Raw genomic sequence first — 12,297 nt, 5'->3', positions numbered from 1 at the left:
CAATATGATAAATAATGAAAATATTGAAATACAAGCTGTTTGCAAATTAAAAATTGAAACAACTTGATACGAGAATGTCATAGAGGGTGTCACAGCGTGCTGAGTGCTTTTCCAGCCTCCCCTCAAAAACAAAACCCCGCTGCAGAGCTCCAGCACCAGGCTGCTGGCACACAGTGTGGCAGCTGCTGGCATCAGAGCACCATGCACCCTGTGCCCCACGGTGTGCCCCCAGCTCTCTGGTGATGGCATACGCACAGATGTGTGAAGGAGCAGCCACTGCCATTGCAATAGCACACAACAGGCAGTGGGTGGGGGACCAGAATGGAATAGAGCAGGTCCCCCCATCCTGCAGGGTTGGATCCCACGCTGCCCCAAGCCCCACAGGGCACAGCCCTCTTCCAAAGCCGTGTTCAGACACAATAGGACGACAGTAGCATCAGGAAAGGAGGGGAAAATATCTCCTTGTGCTTCTCCTAGGAAATCGCAGCTCGATAACTCCCCCCGAAGATGCATATTTTAGCAGCGTTGTCATCCACATATTTATCTTCTCAGTAAGCCCCGAGAAAAGGCCAACACTGTGCACATGCGAGAGCTGCAGCTGGTGCTGCTTCCTGCACGAGGCCACAGCTGTGGGGAGGGCTAAAGGAGGGGAGGGGACTGCCCTGAGCAGGAGCCACCACAGTACGTCAGAGGTGATGGAGCACCTCACCTGTGCCAGAGGTGATGGAGCAGTGCTGCAAAACACACTGGTGTTCACAAGGTTTTGTGGCACGGCACAGCACATAGCATGGCATGGACAATGATATCAAGTGAGGGAACTCCAGGGAGTCATCAAAGGGGCTCTTTTCCAAAATGAGGTCTAGAGGAATCATAGAATCATGAAGGTTAGAAATGACCTCTAAGATCACCCAGTCCACCTACCACCAATATAAGTATACATTCACCCTTTTCTTAAACACCACCAGGAATGGTGACCCCACCACTCCCTGGGCAGCCTGTACCAGCACCTGACCACTCTTTCTGAGAAAACATTCTTCCTGAATGGGCTCAAGACCTTCTTTAAAAATGGGCATGGAGCTGCAGCTGTGCAGATGGGGTTTGGCAGTACAGGAGAACTGATCTGAGTGTCAGTGCCTGTGTTCCTTTTGGACTGCTTGCAAATACATGGTCCATCCATGGTGACAAGTAACACTGCAACAGCTCCTATGCACTATATGGTTTACATGATAGTGCAACAAGAGGCCAATTGCAAATGCCCTATCTCCTGATGAGCAAACACACGATTCTTGGCAAAGATAGATGGTGGCCCTGCACTGCCTTCCCAGCAGTATCCATGGGGCACAGGGCCAGCCCCACAGCACAGCTCCCTGCTTCCACACGCTGAGCCACAGCAGTCAAAAGCAGAACCCAAAGCAGGCAGCAGCAGCTGGGCAGGATGAGGAGCATTGCTGTACTGCAACACCATGCTGAAGGATGCACTTGTGCACCACACAGAGCTGCAGGACCCAAAACACCCCAACCTGAGCAGCCAGCATGTGAGAAAACAAGCAGGGTGCTGAGGGCACTGCTGCACGTACAGAATGCTAATTAAAGGGTTTCCATCAAAAGGCAGGCTGGGTAAGGTTCCCAATTATCCAGACAGGGATACAGGTTTTAATGGGCACCAGCACTCCCAACAAAGGTCTGCGTGCTGCTCCTGACACAATCCCATTCAGGCAGCTTTTGTGAGGCTGTGAAGGAGCCATGCTGGGAACACCACCATCGCTCCAGGCAGAGGACAGGGCTGGAGCAGCTCTGCTTACAAGGAAGGATCACACCCAGCTCACGGCAGCAAGAAGTCTCGCCCTGCCTGGTCCCACACGCCACAGCGCTGCCCTTCGGAACCCGCTCTTGTGTTCCTTCTGCAGTGCTGCAAACACACGCTCAGAGACCTATCATTAGCACAGAGAAAGCCACGCTCCCACTCGCTCAGCTCTCACCAAGGGCACCCTCACCAGCAATGCCTGCACCCACTGGTGCCAGCAGCACCGTGCCATGGCCGCCCGCAGCCGCCACACGCCGTGACTCAGGCAGCAGGAATGTGGGAGCTCAGCCCCATGCGGCGCTGAAAGCCTTTTAATTCCAGCCTGGTGATGAATGGGTAAGGCCTGAAATGAAATGTTCGAAGGCTCAATGTACCAGGCCTCCCGCTTGTAATTATTTTTGTACAGAATATGTCAAGTGTCGTGCTTCACAAGAACTCGTTTAGCATGCAAACATTTTGTGATTAAGTGAGGCTTACTTAATTAAGCACTTTGTAATGACTCTTAAACCAAAGAGTAGTGGATTAGTGCGTCCTATTTGTGTCTATCATGTTAAAGGCGCGGTAATAACAGGTTGCTGCAGACAATTAGGGTTAGAATACAGAGTGGATGGAGGGAGAACCAGCAGGCATCCAGAGCCCCACCACTCGCTCATGCCCTGATTTAAAGCCACCTCAGCACAGACAAAGCAAATGTGTTCCCTGCATGTGCTACCAAGCTGCAGTACTTCTCTGCATTGCTGAGTGCCATGTACCAGGTTGTTCCTAGGGGCCCACAGCAAGCAGGGAGCTGGATGGGGTGGCCCTTATCCCAGGATATGGCCCCCACCCCAGCCAAGACCTCAGCAATTCAATTGCCACAACAGCAGCCAGCTGGTGATTTCCTCATGGTTCCAAACCACCACGTTTGCATGCCCACATTGATGACAGAGCGGCACAGCCCATGCCCACGGTGCTTTTAGGGCACAGCCTGGGTAGGAGCCTTCTCCACACCAGGAAGAGAGCACAACAGGTGTGGGTCTGTGCCCTGAGCTCACCAAACACCTACATTAGCTCCCGTCACCACAATGGCACTTCTAAGCCAAGGAAGACACACACAGCTGTGTGATCACGGAACCATCTGAGTAGGAAGGGACCCCCAAAGGTCACCTAGTCCAACTCCTTTCAGCACACAGGGCCACCCACAGCTCCATCAGGTGCTCAGAGCCCCATCCCCTGGCTTTGGGTGTCTCCAAGGACAGGGCTCAGCCCTTGGTGTTGGTGAGGCTGCCGCCAAGCCTGTCTCCTGACATGGTTTATCTCAGCAATTCTTGGTCACCCTACACCACTCAATCAAATAACAGCTTGCCGTGTCCCTCTCCCTTCAGGGCATCCATCGGGCCCGGAGTTTACCTGATGCTATCACAGTACATCCTGAGCAAGGCACTGCTTGTTGCTTCAGCTCCTGGCCACAGAAGGTGCAAGCCACCTCCTGCGGTCATCTATGACGTCTCAGAGGCACTCCAGGCCACGTTCGAGAACTGACGGGCTAAAAGACGAACACCCGCGGACCCTCCGGAGCCCCCGGCGGCGGCGCTGCCCCTGCAGGCGAGGACGGCACTGAGCGGAAGCTGCGGGCTCCGCTCTCCGCCGCAGCCCGGAGCTCTTTGTCTCACCGCGGCCGGGAGCACAAAGGCGCTGCCGAACCCGACCCGGGCTCTGGAGGGCGTGCGGTCCCCGCGGCCCGGCCCGGCCCTGGGACCAGGCCAAAGGCAGCACCTGCAACGTCTCCTCGCTCCCTTCCTGTGCGCTCGTGCAGAAATACCGATGTGCTGATGGTACAGCCGGAGGGCTGGGAGAAGGGGAGAGGGAGGCTGTTTGCCATGGTAACGGTCCGACAGCGAGCCGGGAGCTGCGGCGCGTTCGGGAAGCAATGCTCAGCCCCTCCTGTTCCCAGCCCCGGGGTGATGCGTTTGTCACAGGTGCTGCCACCACCCCGTACATCACAAATTATCTCGTTACTCCCCACCAACTAATTCATTTAAGGGACTAAAGCAAGCAGCGCATCAATCCAGCAAGTACAGTGAAGGTGAGAGGCAGAGCTCTAGCTCCATGCATAGCGCACACCAGGGGCGGTGTGCTAGAAGTACCGGGCATAGGGCAGCACGGAGAACGCCGAGGACTGCAGAGGCTGAGCTGAGCAACGCTGCTCCTATTGCACACAGTAAGCGCCGGGCCAGAAGCGCCCGGGGCTGCGCTGAGGCAGGGATGGAGGTGGCGGTTCCTGCAGTTCCTGCTCGGCTTGCTGCAGGAGGTGGGAGACACGGCAAAGGGGAGAACTTAAGGTGCACGGAGCTCAGCCAGCCCCTGTGTCTCACTCCCTTACTAACAGGGCTATTAAACCCCAGGCTAATCCAGTAGGTTCTGCTCCTCTGTTCGCTTTTGAAAGCAGAAAAGCTGAGACAGTGCTAATCCTGGGAAATCTTTCCCTGTGAACCAAGAAAGAAATCTGAGTTTAACAAACATACTTACCTTCATGTGCATGGGCTAACAGAGCTCCAAGCCAGTGGTTGTGTGCATTAGGGCCAATTCTTCTCTGTCCTGAAAAACATGAGACTCCTATCATCTTCCCTGCAATAAAACAGTGCTACAAGCAAGCAGCGCCCTCAGAGCAGAACGCAACAGTGCAGCAATGTTAAGGCTCAGAGCTTTGATACCACTCACCCCCTTGCCCCCAGCTCCTGATTTTCAAATGCTCAGAAGACAACAGGTAATAAATCTGGATATTTTACACTTTTTCATTTCCTCTTACCTCACATTTAATGAGATTTCTCCCTTAACAAAGGTACTATTGAAACTGACTCTTAAACAAGGCCAGACAGGGGCTGGAGCATGCTGGGGACGGGCAGGGGAGGAGGGCTGTAAAGGACTGGGGAGGAAAAGGGACCTCAGGAAACAAGCAGCCTGGCTTTAGTTCAAGATTTGAAGGAAGGCTTAAAAGGGATCTTATTTTATCTCAAGCACATACCCAGCCTGGAAATCATCTCTTCCTCGGCATTACATGGGGCTGAGCCTAGTCTTACAGAGCCCCAAGCACTAGAGATTTACTGCTGCAGTGCCCTCAGCTCTTTCAGCACAGGTGAAATTTATACTGCTAAGAGGGACACCAGCTGAATGCCCTTGCAAACATCAGCAGGGGATAAACAGTGGGACTGCCATTAGCATAGCTCAATCACTATTAATTTGCAGTGGATCCCCCCTGAGCTCAGGAAGGAGAGAGGCTGTGCAGTGTAGGCATGTGGGCTGGTAGCATAAGGATGCTACTGGGAGGGAAGGGGGGGGGTGATGGTTTGGTCCTGTGCTGTGTATGGGGCAGAGATATTGCTCATTCCAAACCTGAACCACCCTTGAACACAAACCCAGCAGCTTTAACTGAGAACTCCTGAACTTGCACTGCAGCTCTGAACTTGAAGAAGCCAAAAGATTCTGCAAAACCTCCAGCTCTGCGAGACTTTCCAAGCCCTCAATGCCTTATGTTTTAGTAGCTGTTGAATTTCAGAAGTTCAGTATTGCAACCGAGGGTGATTAACGAGCAAAGGAAGGGAGGGGATCAAAGCTCCCACTCTTGTGAGCACTCTCAGAGGAGGTTTCAGGTGGAAGTGGTGCTTCTCAAGCTGGCTGTGATCGCACTGCTCTGTTGGATGCTGCGGCGATGGCTCAGCTCTGCTTGCACTCCCCGCTCTCCTTTTGTTCCCATTGTCATTCTATTGGTACAACTCCTTTTGTTTCTCGTGATATTAACAAGATATAATTAATAAATTGGGATGTTTGAGTCTGCTTTCCTGCCCTTCATAGAGAAAGGGGCTGGCTGTTGCGCTCTGTCCCATCCCCATGCTGGGTGCTGGGAGTGATGCTGAGTACTGGGACCCAGAGAGCACCCAGTGCCTGAAGGCACTGCTCCGTAGGGCAGGGAAAAATCAGCAAACTGAAATGCCAGTGCACCCAAAGGGGAAGAGCAAAGGACAAACACAACTGTGGGAAGGAGCTCTGGTGGCAGAAGCCATCAGCGCAAGTGCAGCGCGGTGCCGACATCTGCTTGCTGCGACGCGGAGTTCCAGCCTGCAGGGCCTGGAAAAATGCAGCACTGTTTTAGTAACTCCAGGCAGTTGGCAGTTTCACTTTAAATTGCAGCGTTAATCAGAAACACATTGTCCATATTGTCAACACTTCGTTTAACCACTTCTATAAATTCGGTATTAGCGTTAAAAAGATTCTGATTTGACGGATGAAATAGTCATCCTCCTGCAAGCCAAACCCAATAAAAGAGCGCTAATAACTTAAGGAAATGAGGCAGAAGATACTTGACAGAGGCACAAATGGGTGAGATTTCCCTTCTTTTGTATCCGCTTATGAAGGAGCCGGCGGAGCCAGAACCATGCGTGGCAGAGCTCTGCTGGGCCCAGCTTTGGGCACCAACATGGCACTGGGGATGGGATGGGGTGAGAACATCCTCTGTGTGTTTTCCTGGTGAGGGTGGCACATGGACCTGCAGCTTTCAGGGTCTTTTGGCTGTGTGCCCCATGCACATCCCCAAGTGGGGTGAGCCCGCGGTGCGCCGACCCACATCTCCTCCACCTCCCCCTATCAGTGCAGCCTTCTAAAAACACTTCTTTTTTTTTTTTTTTTTTCCCTTTTTTTGTGAGCCAGGCCCCAGATTCCAAATCTAATTGCATGAAACGAGAGGCTTTCAGCACTTCTCATCCTACAAAAATAGTTTCCATTTTGATTCCCAATCTTCTTGACAAAGTATTTGAAAGTTGTTGTTTTTACTGCAATATGAGTATTAGAAAAAATAGCTCCAGTCAGTGAACTTGGAAGTCATGGAATAATAATCCAACAACACAAGCCTTCTTGGAAAACTCTTCTGAGAATAACAGTGCCCTTGGGCATGTCTAGAGCCTTGTTTATTAAAACAATATAATTTAAGAATTAATGCATTTATAAAGCAGGACTTATTACATAAGAATATTGTGCTTCTTTCATCGTTACAAAGGATCTAGTTACTAAATGAATGTAACCCATTTTAGAGGTTTTTCTCTTAATCTTATTTGGATTTAGGTAGCTGTTTTTGAGAAAAATATGGAAGACGGGAGAAAAAAAAGGAAACCTTTCCACAAATATTCATGTCAGCCAAACTCTTCACGGGTTCTGCTTCTAAAACTGAAGAATGCAAGAAGAGATCAGAATTAGGGGAAATAAATCACATTCCCAGAAAGCTCTCTATTTGTGTTGGAACAGAGTGTGTCCAAGGGAGCGGGGAGATATTGGGGGACTGAGAGTGTTGGGAAGCACTGAAAGCAAATCAAGGTTCCAGTTCAGCAAACAGTTATGCAGGTGGCTAATGGAGGTGCTGGCTGTGCTGCCCGGTCAGTGGTGGTCTGCACGCACCAAGGGCTGAGCACAGACTGGCACAGGGACATGGCTGGGTATGGGGACACTGCTGGGTGCCGTGCTGATGCTGATGCTTATATCGATGCCAGTGCAATGCCAGCTCCCCAACCTTGGGCTCAGCTTCCTGAAGACCAGGTCCATGCTTCTCAGTGGCTCTTGGCAGGTGGCAGTGGAAGCCGCTCCTCCATGGGCATGACCCTGCACTGCCCCATCCATCCACAGCAACCCGTGGTGGGCATGAAGAGGGGCTCATCTCAAAGTTACTCTTGGTTGGGAAAAGTCTGAGTTTCATAAGCCCTTTTCAGTGTGAATTTTTTGAAGCTTTTCAAAGTCATATCACTTTGAGGTTTTCCACTGCTTCAGAATTTCTTCCAATTAATGGGAAAAACATTAATGTCCATTTAGGAAAATAACTTTTCCACTACTGACAAACTTCTCCAGCTATGCCTTATGCAGCAGAAGTCGTTCCAGGGGCACTTTGCCCCAAACACCCAGCTATCTTATTTATGCTAATTTTGCTTTTAATCATCCTGGTTGTTTTTCAGTCTCCGGTACCTTCCATCAGGCTCATCAGGGACAGTTAGCAGACGTATAAATAGGATGTGCTTTAATAAGACTGTAAATGAAATTTATGGTTGCTGTAATTGAAAGCGTTCAGGTCAGGGGATTGTTTCTCAAGCACTTGTGTCTGTTCTTATTTGGAGATTTCACCATTTTGGAAAATTCCTCCCCTTTCAGTTTTTGGGGTCTAGGAATTTCTGTGATCAGCATTGAGAAACTGAGCAGTGTTTTGGTACCCTGCACCTGCTTCTCTTTTATGTGCTGCTGTTCTGCACCCTCAGTTCAACAAACCATCCCTTTCCACACGACAGAACTCAGTGTATGTGCTGTGTTGTCCCCAGGCCATACCTCCCACGGCTGATATTACAAACCAGGTTTCTACCTCATGAATTCCCTTTCTTCCCTCTCTTATATATCTGCATCATGTATAAGCCAGCATTATCCTTTAATACAACCAGACAAAGCACCTGGGTGAAAACATGTGAACAACCAAAAAAGAATGGGGGGATTGCACTGGCAGCAGCCTTGAGAGCAAGTGGGAGCAGTCAGAGCCCTCATGGTCCTGTGAGCACCTGAGTGTGGGCACGGGAGAACCAGCTGGGGGAACTTGGGGGGGAGCATAGAGTTTTGCCCATGCCCACAGTCTTAAGAGGGGAGAGATTGAGGTTGGATGTGAGGAAGCAATTCCTCACTCAGAGGGCAGTGAGGCCCTGGCAGTGCTGCCCAGAGCTGTGGTGCCCCATCCCTGGAGGAGCCCGAGGCCATGGATGGGCAGCCTGAGCTGGGGGCAGCCAGCACACAGCAGGGCTGGGGGATCTCTGAGCTCCCCTCCAACCTCAGCCATTCTGTGATTCCATAATTCTATGATTGTGCCTCATTAAATATTTAATATTTGCTAAAAACTCTGAATTTCAGACAATTTTAAGGCACAACTTGCTCAATTCCAAATATTTTCTTAAGGATCATTTTCAGCACGAGTTCCATCCAGGTTTCAAGCTGGTTTTAATTTCCAAGTTACAAGCTCCACTGTTACCATTACCATTCAATACGGCCATTCGTTACCAGGAAGGCAGCGTGGTGACTCCATCACTGGGAGTCACCAGCCCTGGGCTGTGCATGGACACAGGATGCGATGCCCACCGTCATCAGTGCCACGGGGCTGTGGCCAGGTGAGCTGTGGGGATTTGTCAGCGACAGAGTGATAACAGCAGCAATAGTGCACAGCCACCAGGGCTGATGTGTATCTGGCACAGGGCTGAGCGCAGCCCCGGTCGCTGGGAAGCTTTGAGCTTCGGAGCCTCAGAGCCTGAAGGAAATAAAGCCCTTGGTAAAATAAGCGGATCAGATAAGCTGGGAGAAAAATGGAATCGTGCAAAGTAAAAATACCTAATCTAGCTGTTTTTCACCGCATACAAAAAGCAAGAGCTGATCCTAAAAGATACCTGCTGGGTGCGTGCTCGCCGGCTCGCAGCTCTCTGTCTTACTTTTAAGAACACGGAGATCTGAGCTGGGGCCAACGCATCGCGCTGTGCGCTGCTCCTAACCGGCACTCAAAGACCTGGAAGCATTTCAGCCCAGGAAACACTAACATTGTATTTTGTGACATTTTAGAGACAATGATCCGTTGGTCCGAATGGATAAATCGTGTTTTAGAGCGTTGGGGCCGTAATGCAAGCAACTGGCGTGCAGGGAGCTGCTGGAATGCACTGCCTCACAACGGGCACTGCTGCACTCCAGTGGGTCGCCAGCTCAACCGAAGAAAAGAATTGGGTTCACATCACCCCCCCTTAAAAAATAGACTGGCACACATTTTTGCTTTATCAAACCCCATTTGCAAAAGACGAAGGCTAAGTGATCTGAAAAGGTTATTTTGAAGCAGGGTCACCCTCGCTGCCACAGGTCTAATAAAACAAAACTATAGCCAAATTAGAAACATATTTCATCTAATAGGGGAAAATATAATTGGTGAATCTGTCTGGTGTTTGACCTGCAGTATTTATGCTAAATGAAAGTTTAAATATATCACAATGCAGCCTGAGCAAGAAAAGCTGCATTCACTATATCTTCTGTGGTTTGATCCCTTTCCCTTAACCCTTAGCTTCTCACGAAAGCCAACATCAGTACTGCACAGATGCTATGAAGCAAGAGCGATGGCCAAGATCTGCAGAAGTGATGAGTGATTCTGGGTAAGTGCCCGAGGGACCTGGGGAGGGCTGAGGAAGTGCTGTCAGACCTCAGGGCAGACAGGGGACACGGTGCTCTGCTGCTCCCAATGCTGCAGGGTGGGATTGGGGTATGGGCACTAAACCCCACTCCTGGCACTGTCCTCGTGGGCATAGGGTGATGCGGGTATGACCTGGATGCAATGAAGATATGAATCCTGTCAGAGCTCCCAGCCCCTCCCCAGCCCTGGTAATTTATGCTCTCCATAAAAGCAAAAGGATCTCCGAGCAAAAGTGATGGATGAAGGAGATTATTAACAAGGATATCATTTTAAGAGAGTCTGTCTATCTCGCAGTTACATAACATTTCATAAATTCCACAACAGATTGCTCTCTGCTCATTAACCTGGCAGCCTCCAGCCCCACTGTGGGGTGCCCACGCCTTGAGTTCTGGGGGACAGAGCAGGGCCATGCCAGGTACCCAATCACTGCCATGGCACACACGTGGCTGGGCCCCACAGCTAGGGATGGCACCAGAACAATGCTCATCCACCCTTACCACTGCAGAGGGAAGGATTTCTGGTATGGTTTTTGGCACTGCAGTGGAAGCAAGCACAGTTTATCCAGGTCTAGACATCAGCTGCACAAACAGTGCTCAGTGTCAGCACAGCAGGTCTGTGCCCTGTGTCTGCAGTTGGCGGGGAGGCCACGCTGAGCCCCATGCACCTGGCTGTGCCCCATCGCTCAGCACCCAGCAGTTGCAGGCACCCAGCTTGCAGGCAGGGCCATGCTCAAAGCTGCAGTGCTGCTGCCCCAGGAGTCAGATTTTCCCCTGTGCCAGGATGTGCGGGTGCAGTGTGGGGCAGAGCAGAGGAAGCCTTGGCAGGCTGCTCGGTGGTCCCTGTGTTCCGCAGTACTCATGTGTCTCAGCAAAAAAGCGTGCAAGCTTAGCCAAAGTTATGCAGCTATGATTCATCCCTTGCAGGAGTTTGAGCTGAAAGCAAAGGTCCCGACAACCAAGCGATCCTTTAACCTCCAAACAGGAGGCAGAGGGATGCACGAGCCTTCTGCTGATGCACTCAGGGCAGTCATCATGCACAGGCAGGACAGGCTCTGCCCAACCAGGCATGACTTTCCTTTCTGGAGAAGCATAAAAATCCCACAGAGAGCAGCAGAGCCACAATAAGGAGCCGAGGAGGTGGACTTAGAATGGGGAGCTTTTTTCCTTTTCTTCCTCTTCTTTTTTTTTTTCTTTTTTTTTTCTCAAAGCTTCACGTGGAAGAGAAAGAGGCTAATTAAATTTTTTTGCTGAACGTATTTAGCAAGTCTTTCAGAGAATCGATTGCATTTGGCTGCTGTCCAGCAGCGGGGAGATGGGATTGTGCTGGGTGAGGAGTGGGAGCAGAGCCCGGATGCAGGAGGAAGCACAGTGACTGGCTGACAGGCTCTGGCCTGTCTCAGATGTGCAGGAGAAGTGATAAAGGTGGCCAAGGTGTTCTGAATTCCTAGAGCATGGGGAATCCGCTTTCAAGTGGATCCTTGCTCTGCCACATCCTCCAGTGCTTAATTCCCAGTGCGGTCCACACACTTTCTCCACTGATACCTTCATTAGTGTTTATGCAGCACCAACCATTCCGTGCATCCAAAAATAAAACTGCTTGTTGCATCAGCAGCCCCGAGGTCCCTCTCAGATCTGCACTGATGGGGAAACATAGCAGGATTTCCAGCCTCATTCGTGTCCTGCAAGCATCAAATGCCTCTGAGCACGGGCACTCATCTGAGCTGAGCTTCAGGCTCCTAGCTGGCCCTGCCTGTCCCAGTGCCACAGGTGAGATGTGGGGGGATGCACGATCACGGGCACTGTTCCTGCTGGAGCTCAGCTGCACAAACACTCCAGGCTCTTGGGGGCACAGTACCAGCCTAGTGAGCCGCTGCAATGCCTGGGGCTGGGGACAAGGCAGCGCGGTGAGCCCCTGTCCCACAGGGATCCAAACACAGCACCAAAGCTGCCCCTGCACCAAGCCAGCCACGCAGTGAGACATCAGCCCCTGCAGGGTGCCACATTTACATCTCCTCACCTATTTCCGGGGCAAACTGCCTGATTTTATGATGCCTGACCGGCTCCCTCAGGGATATCATTAGTGGGCAGTTAGTGAACCACAACACGAGGTTCTGCTTTTCCCACAAGGTTCCTGTGAGAAAACCCTCCTCCCTCCCTCCATCAGGGTTATCTTATCTCCCAGCGCCGCCAAGCCCAGTCCTTTAACCCCTGCGTGCCAGAGAACCCTAGGGCCAGACCTACTGCACTGGGCATCCACTCACCAGCATAGCCCCCATCCCCAT

General features: G+C 51.2%; 1 long non-coding RNA gene across 1 annotated transcript in view; it reads right to left on the bottom strand.

Annotated features, from left to right (window-relative positions):
* Positions 1–754: 754 nt before the first annotated feature.
* Positions 755–12,297, bottom strand: part of LOC122177021 — a 139,656-nt gene continuing 128,113 nt past the window's right edge. Inside the window, exons 2-3 of the long non-coding RNA XR_006177903.1 lie at positions 4,313–4,381; positions 755–859 (exon numbers count right to left, since the gene is read on the bottom strand). This is a non-coding gene — a long non-coding RNA (uncharacterized LOC122177021). The remainder of the gene's footprint in view (positions 860–4,312; positions 4,382–12,297) is intronic.

The sequence above is a fragment of the Lagopus leucura genome, unplaced genomic scaffold, assembly GCF_019238085.1.
Source record: "Lagopus leucura isolate 7727_CA_CO unplaced genomic scaffold, USGS_WTPT01 Super-Scaffold_806, whole genome shotgun sequence".
Taxonomy (NCBI): Eukaryota; Metazoa; Chordata; class Aves; order Galliformes; family Phasianidae; genus Lagopus; species Lagopus leucura.
This window is presented reverse-complemented; position numbering and strand designations above follow the sequence as displayed.